The sequence below is a fragment of the Rhagoletis zephyria genome, unplaced genomic scaffold (assembly GCF_001687245.7).
Source record: "Rhagoletis zephyria isolate East Lansing unplaced genomic scaffold, Rhagoletis_zephyria_1.1 Rzeph_scaffold_07288, whole genome shotgun sequence".
NCBI classification, from domain to species: domain Eukaryota; kingdom Metazoa; phylum Arthropoda; class Insecta; order Diptera; family Tephritidae; genus Rhagoletis; species Rhagoletis zephyria.
This window is the reverse complement of record NW_016164371.1, coordinates 22,348-31,838: the sequence shown is the minus strand read 5'-3', so window position 1 is coordinate 31,838 and position 9,491 is coordinate 22,348.

Here is a 9,491-nt window from a genome sequence, read left to right as displayed (position 1 = left end):
CTGTAAAATTCAATTGTTAATTATAACGTACGGCATTCAGGATGTGAGATGAGACGAGACGGCGCGTCAAGTGCAACGCGCCTACGCCACCTGCGAATACATACATAATAGCGGCGGAGACAAAGACGAAGGTGTGAGCAAAGTGAAAATGGAAATGGGAAAGAATGCACAGCAACAACATTCGCCGCAGCTAGCAGGGTAGGCATGAAAAGATGCAGTTTAGAATGCAAAAACGCGCAACTGTTAATAGCCAATGTGCTCAGCAAGTAAGCAACTGCTACCACGGTTGCCTGTACACAAACATACATACTTACATATGTATGTATGTTCATACACATCTAAGATGAAAATAATTTTTTAGATGCAATGGTCGCTGAACCTGCTGCGTTTGTTTTGTTACGGTTGCAGCCAGTCTGACTGTCGGCTGTCGTTTAGTCGATCAAGCAAGTTGTAAATTATATTCCGGTGACTTCGCGGCAGCAGGTGGCAAGCAAAAGGTGCAGAGGGGATCAAATTAACTTCAAACAAATTAAGTACGAATAGGTTATTGCTTTTTGGTAAGTTAAAGACTTGTAATAAGACTAACAATTACTTCTGTACCTGTACCGACTTCTTGTAGCGAGACTTTTTGAACAAATTGCAGCTTTCCTCATTGGTCTAACGACGATTATCACAAATAATCGACTCCATAATGCAATTTACCGCGAACGCAAAGTAAAAAGTCTATAAAAGATAATTTTAAATAACATATAAGGCTACCATAATCTCATTACATTAGCGTCACAGGTCATCAAATAACAACTTGTCCAGGGCTGCAAAACGGAATTATGCTCAGTGTCAGCGTCAAAAACCGTCTATCTTGTCTGTGATCCCGGTCATAAGAACATTGAAGGAAATGAGATGGCCGGCAAATTGGCAAGGCAAGAACCTACTTGGAGAAATCCGAGGCTGTTACACTGGGATGCACCTCGTAGTCATTAAAAGAGAAATTAGTTTGCATTTTCTTGGACTGGCAAGGAAACGGTAGTCGGATATACAGACTCGCAAAATCTCCTACAGAGAACTGCGCAGTATAGGAAATCGCCTGGAAATCCCATGCGGCGCTAGCTAAAATATAGAAATAATGAGTAGGTGAGGTGACAACTCCACAAGGGGCTCACTTAGGCAGTTAATAAATGTCCATTTTGTTACCACTAAAAAGGAAAGATATTTGTCCTGAAACGGTACAAGAGGTAAGCAATTAAGGTTAGAAAAACGCAGGTGCTCGTCATGAAGTTCCGAAAGCAACTGATGTCCTCTCTGGAGAGATCCCCTCTAGCAATACGAAGTATGACCCGTGTACCTGATAAAATCGCGGCAACAGAGAAGATGATCCCACCTCATCATCTTCTAGACATAGTGCAGCGGCTCTTCAGGATTGCCCATGTCGTTCAAATGGACTCCGACGCTCCAGCTCTGGAAGTATTCAACTCGGAACCCGCTGGTGGTAGCAGAGGAAGAGGGAGGCCCCCATTGCGATAGAAAGACCAAGTGGAGGAGGACTTATCTTAACTTGGAATTTCCAATTGGCGTCAGTTGGCACAGAAGAGAAAGGATTGGCGTGCTTTGTCGAACTCGGTCAAAATCGCTTAGGCGGTTACAGCGCTAAATGAGAAGAAAAACTTTTTTACGCTTCGGTATGGCTGCGAACGGTCTGCTTTAAATAAGAGACATTTGTAATACCTCAGAAAGCATTGAATATCTCCGATAGCCGATCTTAAATTGAGATATTTTGGAAGAGACAATGTCGCCTTAATTTAGCTAAAGTTGAGTAATAACATATTCCAAAGGTGATGATCGTCATTACTGATCCCTGTGAACTGCTGAAAATAGAAGCGCGTGGTACTAGACAAGTTTGTTCTGCAGGCTATCTTATATTAGCCAACACAGAGGAGTTAGTCTAAGGCCAGAGTTTCGAAAATGCCAGCGGCTTATGGCTTCGTAGAAGATCTTTTTTGCAGATAGGAACATGCTTTTGACAATGTTGTGAAGTATTCTAGCAGTTTTTCTTATGCACAGAAGCCTCATAGATATCGGCCACGCACACATTGTAAATATAAAGGTAATAATTATGATTTCCTTTCCATAATTTCCTATGTAAGTGGGTAAAAAATACACTCCTCTCACCGCAATATCAATCTAAGTAAATATGTACGTATGTGTTTACGTATGTATATATAATTGAAGACTCACATAGTATAAAAAATGCAAACAAATAAATTTGTCGGGGATACGTGGTATTTGGCTTTTTATCAGTCAAATAAAATCTTGCATAACAAAGTATTTCATTGGGCAACTAAGCTAATACAAATACAAACAATCAAAGGATATATGTACAAACATATTTAGGAGTATGTATGTTTGTATAAAAGGGGGTCGATATAGCACAAAGCGAATTAAAACAGTAAATTCACAAATACACACATACAAATTCACAAATCACAAGCACTCATTTTCATGCAACCAATGCACAGTGCGGTCGAAACACAAAAATGCGTTCAAAAAAAAATAAAATTAGATAGGGCATTTTCCTATCTGTGTAATAAACTTTAAGTAAAGAAAATCCGACAACAGCAAAGGAAATCTACGTCTGAAGGTTGGTAAAATACGTAAATAATTACGTGAATATCAACACTATAACAGACATTTTTTAGATTTCTTAGAAAGAAAATCAAAAATCAACGGTAAGTCCGAGTTGCCTCAAACTTGCACTTTATTGTACTAAAATTGAGTGGGCTATAAAGCTGCATACTCTTTAATCTTTCTAAGAAATTTAAACCATAATTCTGACAGCGGATTCGTAAAAAGTCACCCCGGAAACGCCCTAGTACGAAATTCCGAATCATTTCTTGAAATCTTCGAGTTTTGGCCGCACTCCTAGGTTTCAGCCACACTGTGCAACGAAACAAATCAAGGCAGTGAAATACAGCGCAATGCTATTTCATATCGTAGTTGGCAACATTTCGTAATTGATTATAGACAGCAGCAAAAGTCAAGCACTCGTACTGTTGGTAAATTTTTTTTTTTAAATAACTAGTGCAGCTCTCTATTATCCAATTTTGTGTAAGTAAAAGTTCTTGCAATCCCTTAGCTGGTTTAGTTATAAATGTTTTCGTAGTGGCTGCCACTCGGTAGAGCCTAGGTTCGATCCCGGGTACGAGAAATTTTTTCTAAAGCCGTCCATGGCAAACCTCTGAATGCACTTCTGCCATGGAAAAGATTCTCGGAAAAACCTTTTCCGTTGGTTGGCTTAAAACTGTAGGACCTTCCGCTTGTGGGACAACATCAGAATGCAGACTGCAAGAGAAGCTCGGCCAAACACTTAAGTAAAATGTGAGTGCCAAAAATGTATTTTTTTTTTTAGTGGCAACAACTATAAGTTCTTTATAAATGTACGTATGTAAGTATGTTGTACTGGTATACTTCCATTCATCGCAAATAAGGTGTGCCATTCGAGCGAGCTACAGTTGTTGCAACAACAAAAACAACCAAGTTTTCAAACATAAGAAATAGAAACGCTAAGAGAAGGCTAACAAATTAACAAATGTCAGATTGTAGGTAGGCAAGTTTTTATTTTTGATTTCTTGTATGTATTTGAAATGGGACTGACGGCATCGGTTCGTACTTTGATCACATGGTAATTTGGCACACATTTTGGTCTGTAATGGATTTTAGATTTAAGTGTGAGCAATATTTTTGCATCGTTTCATAAAAAAATATATTTCATTGCTTAGTGCATATTTACTTTTTTTTATTTGTATTTTTATCTTATTTTACCCTAGTTAATTTTATTTATTTTTGTTTTATGTTTTTTTTTATATTTACTTTATTCAACAACTTTATTGAGCTTGAGGCCGTCGTTGGTTTTTGTAAATACTTTATTTTAAGAATTTAATTTTAAGGTGTGCTAGTCCTTAAGTTATTTGTTTTTTGTTATCTATGGCCTTCTAACAATTATATTAAACTATTATATTTTTTTATCTATTTTAATTTAAGTTATTTGTTTTTTGTTATTTTTTGGCCATTTAACAATTATATTCAACAATTTTATAATGAGCTCGAGGCCATTTTTAAATGAAAAATTTTATTGTGGAAAAGCAACAACAATTTTGAAAAAATGGTAGAAGTGATAGCTACTGAAAGAAGTCTGATGAGGAAATGTGGTGATTTCCGAAATAGCTATCACTTCTACCATTTTTTCAAAATTGTTGTTGCTTTTCCACAATAAAATTTTTCATTTAAAAATGGCCTCGAGCTCATTATAAAATTGTTGAATATTTTAATTTAATTTATTTTAATTTATTGTGGAACGATTTTCCGTCATCCCTGGTCAAATTTGGTTTGGAGACAAACCGGTTTCGCCGTTGTGCCATCTTCAGTGTCATTTTTCGTTCTGAATAGTTCGTGTTTCCTTCCGCTTTTTATGTATTCGTGTTACTATCTGTTTAACTGTCATTAGGTCATGCATACCCTTCTAAGTGCGACCGCTTTTGTTTCATTATCTCACAGGTAGGTGCTTTTTGGTTGCTTGTATTCGCCGTCGGGTAGAAATCCGTTATTTTTATTTTCTTGGTTTTCGTAATTGCGTCGGTTTATGTTCCGTTATTTTGCAGGTATTAGGTTGCTTGCTTGTGCCAGCAGATAGAAATCCGTTATTTTCATTTTCTTGGTCTCTGCGGCGTAGGTATGTATCTTCGCGTTGGCGTTTTTTTTCCGGGGTCTTCTCATATTTTTCGTACAACATCTTACGTGGTTCGAATATTACATCGGATACGGCGTTTGTTTGTTCGTTTATAATTCTCCCTTGAAATGTTTTCTGCTTGTATATCTCCATGTTTTCCAATATGTTCAAACGCCGTCCTTTATGCTGTACATGGAGGAGTTTGGCTGCCTTATTAATTTTCATTGATGTGCATTTATTTTCGAACATATGATTTGCGAAGTTTGATTCTGGTGTGACGCTTGGTTTTTGTGTCCTCTTATTGTAGTCTCTTATTTGTTCTCGGAATCTTGTTTTAATCTTACGGCCAGTTTGCCCTATGTAGCTACACTTGCATTCACACGTTAATTTGTATACACCCTGCTTATCTAGAGTGTCCTCTTCTTTTGTGCTGTTGTTCAGTATCCTTCCGACGTTATTCCTGGTTCTGAACGATGTGCGAATGTTGAATTTTTGGAAAACCTTGGCCAGTTTGTATGTCATTTTACCCGTGTAAGTTAACACTGCCCAAGCTGCATCGTTGTTTTCTTTCTTGTCCCTACTTTTTCGTTTCGAGCTTCCTAATTTTGTCCACCAGATCTTTTTTGTATCCATTGTTTCTGGCGATAGCATATATTGTGTCTAGCTCTCTCCTGTGTGCTTCCTTAGTTAATTGGGTTCGCTCAAGTCGAATACATAAAAAGCGGAAGGAAACACGAACTATTCAGAACGAAAAATGACACTGAAGATGGCACAACGCCGAAACCGGTTTGTCTCCAAACCAAATTTGACAAGGGATGACGGAAAATCGTTCCACAATACATCATACTCCTACCCTGTCGGAAACACAAACAACCAAAAAGAAGGTACTTTAATTTACTTTAATTTAATTTTATTTTATTTTATTTTATTTTATTTATTTTATTTTATTTATTCTATTTTACTTTATTTTATTTTATTTTATTTTTTATTGTTTCTCCGTTACGGGTTCACATCAAGTATTGGATGGTATACAACAAAATACTTAACACTATTGATTATAAAGTAGTATAAGAGAAATATAATCTACAGATTGGTTACAAACGGATATTGACAATACTACACAGTTGCAAGTTTTTCTGTTTCTTAATGCTAATTTTTATTCAGAAATTTACGAACTATCGCTTTTCTACCATGTTGAGTTTTTCCAGGCTAGTGTTATTTTATGTTATTTTATTTATTTTATTTATGTTGTTATATTTTATCTTTGCTTTATTTTACTTAATTTGTATCACATTTCTTGTAAACTTTTTCGTTCTTATTATTTTCCTCATATTTTGTGTAATTTAGATAATTTTGTTTACTTTTATTATTTACAGTTTCTTATGGTACCAGTCACAGCATTTATCCCACACTAAAGCCCTTCAAATCCGTTTGACAATTAATAGCCAGATTTGGTGGCACACACAACACCGCGTGGCACGACCACGAAGAACTTCAGCGCACACAGTTCTCAACCCTTTGGAAGTGCTACATTACTTAGTATTGATTATTGTATCTGCAAAGATCAAAGAAAATAAATAAGTTAATAAGTATAAATTATAAATAATGAGAAACTTAATTAGAACATACAACTCCAGCTCGCGTCAGCTTAAGGTGCATCTCCCAAAATGTGCCAATGCGAAGTTTCGCAAACGCCAGATATCGTTCCCGCAGAGCTCCTGAAAAGAAATTATTCTCCTGGCATAACCTTCCCTTACACCATAACTTCATATGTGTGCCAGCTAATAGTAAAGTTCGATAAAAATTTGTCTCATACATTCTCGCCTAAATATTTTCTCTCACGCTCATCCTCGAATTCAACCCATTACATACCCGTATGTATGTATCTCTTCGCGACGATCAGCCCGACCATTTCACCTGGCCTGATGCGTACACCTGACACGGCAAAGGCTAAATTTCGCGCCCCTCCTTGAAAATATATTCATACATTTTTATATAGTACATACCAGGGATGTTGCGAATATTTGTATTCGCATTCGTTTTACATATTCGCATACTGCTAAAAGTCTTATAAGCAGCCCAGAAATAATTTTATATTCCACTAGCGAAAACGAAGGCTCGGATGTAGAATCTGGAAACATAAAAAAATGTGAAATTAAAACTCATTTGAAGGCCTATCTTAAAGAAAAACAAGCGCATCTCGGTGAAAATCCTCTCGATTGGTGGAAAACTAAACTGAAATACGACAAATTGGCAGATCTGGCCCGCAGATATTTGAGCGCTCCACCCGCCAGCGTTCCAAGTGGAAGAAAAGGCAGCAAAATTACTTTTTTGAAATATAATATGCCCCTTTTGAACTTTGACTACTAGATTAAAACACTGTATACGATAAGCACTACGTTCAATGTTCTAATATCTACTTAATTTACGAAATTTTTAACTAATAAAAACTATGAATTAGGTTGATTATTGCTTGTTTAATGTTATTCCCAACATTCGCATTCGCGAATGTGAAAGATATGACATTCGAAACTTCCCTAGCACATATGTATATATCTAGGTAAGTATTACAGCTTAAGCGTCGCATTCGATTACGGCAATTCCAACAGTTCCACCACCATTACGAAGTAGTGTTGGAGTAATTGCCTCTGCTAGCACTATCAGTGCAACTACTTGCCACCACCACTGCCACCGCCGCTGCCGTGGCGCGCTATCGCCATCATCATCAGCGGCAATAGAGACTGAATTGCATGTTGTCACTCACTCATGCCACATCATTGCCACATGCCACATTGCCGTTCACCCCCTTTACCATTGCCGCATACTTTGATAGTCAGCGCTTAAGCGATTGGTAGCGCGCAACCTTTTGATACAGCCAAATAGCGGTTACCCAGCAAAAAACACGATTACCTCAGAAACGTAAGTGGCTTCTGGTAAGCATTACTTTGACGTAGGCATGGGAATTTGCATTCCCTGTAATGGGTTACAATAGACAATTAAGACTGAGACTATCAGCATATTCTCATATCCGGTTATGCGTAGGGATATTCGTGTATAAGGATAAAATCTGGATAATACGGATAACAAACGAATGAACGGATACTCCGGTCTCCCTTGTTATCCATTGACTAGGCGGTTACATGGTTAATAACCGTTCAGTTTGCTATCCGGGTTATCTGGATATTCAAAAAATTCTGATAGAACACCCAGCCCTATTCTAACAGGGCAATTCTGACAGCTGGCTCATCACGGTCTTTCGAAAACCAACAGTCTTTTGTAAGTCAATGGGCGAATTGTGGCAACTATCTTCAAAGCTCTTTTCTATCTTTCGAAAGACTGATTGAAAGATCTGCTATCGAGGAGGTTTGTTGTTAACAATTCGTTTTTTTTTAATTCTATTGAAAAAAAAAATTATATGTCTTTCTTTTTAAAACAATAAACACTAAACATTAAAATTGAAAAAAGAAAAAATGATAATTAAATGAAATTTCATAAAATATTTTTTTAATAATAAAAAGAAAAAAATAAAATAATTTTTTTTTTAAATAAAAAGAAATTAAAAACAAACATTTTTTAAACAATAAAATATTAAAATTAAATTAAATTAAATAATAATAATTAATAGAAAAAAAAATACATTAAATTTAAACAATAAACGCTAAAAATATTAATTAAATTAAAGTAAAAAACAAAACAAATTAAGAGTTTATTTAATTAAAGTTAAAAAAATATTTTTCTTTATTTATAAACAGCGAAAATAAAAGAAATACGTTTCTAAAAATTAAATTAAATCAAGAATTTTTTCTTTTTAAAACACAAATATCTTAAATTTAAAATAAAATTAAATTTAAAAAAAAATTTTAACTAAAATAGAAACAATAAAAAAATAACTTTCTGAAAATTTATTTATATGTATATATATATTTTTCTTTTCTTTTTAAATAATAAAAATTTTAGAAATATTTTTCTTTATTTATAAAAGGTGAAAATAAATAAAATACATTTCTCAATATTAAATTAATTTTTTTTTCCTTTTAAAACAATAAAATCTTGAAAGTAAAATTAAATAAAAAAAGTTTAACTAAAAAATAAAATAATACAAAATATTTTTCCGAAGATTTATTTAAATTAAGAAAATGTACATTATTTTTTTAAATAATGAGATTTAAAAATTAAATCTAAAAAAGAAAGAAATATTAAGAAGATTCAAACAAATTATGCTGCTCGGTGATTCGAAAAGTTACTCCAGATTTGTTGTTGGGTACTTGTACATTTATTAGTGTGGTCCAAAAATGCATTTGAAACAGTAAATTCGGAATTTTAATTCTATCGCCCACTAGGATCGTTGTATACCGACAAAATTATACCCCTATTTTGTTTTTTTTTTTAATCAAAAAATATTTAGAGTTCGCTCAAAGCGCTCAAAATATTTAATGCATTTTATATTGGGAAAAAAACATTTTCCGTGGAAATGGCATACGATTCTTGAAAATCAAGATTCTTCGATTAGAAAACTCTGTTTATCTTCAGGAGACTTTCAGTTATAACACCCAATTGTTTATTTTACCATTTTTTAATACTAGCGATTTTTTATGAAACCCCCATTGATTTTTTTGACGTAGAATACGTCTTACCTTAAGGTATGGGGGCTATGTTCAAATGTTGTAGTTGTAATTTTTAGAGCTTCACAAAAACGCTTATTGCACGAGAACTAATAAAGCGATTTCAAAGAAAAGTGTGGCGTTTCAAAGATAAAATTCCAAACCTGTCG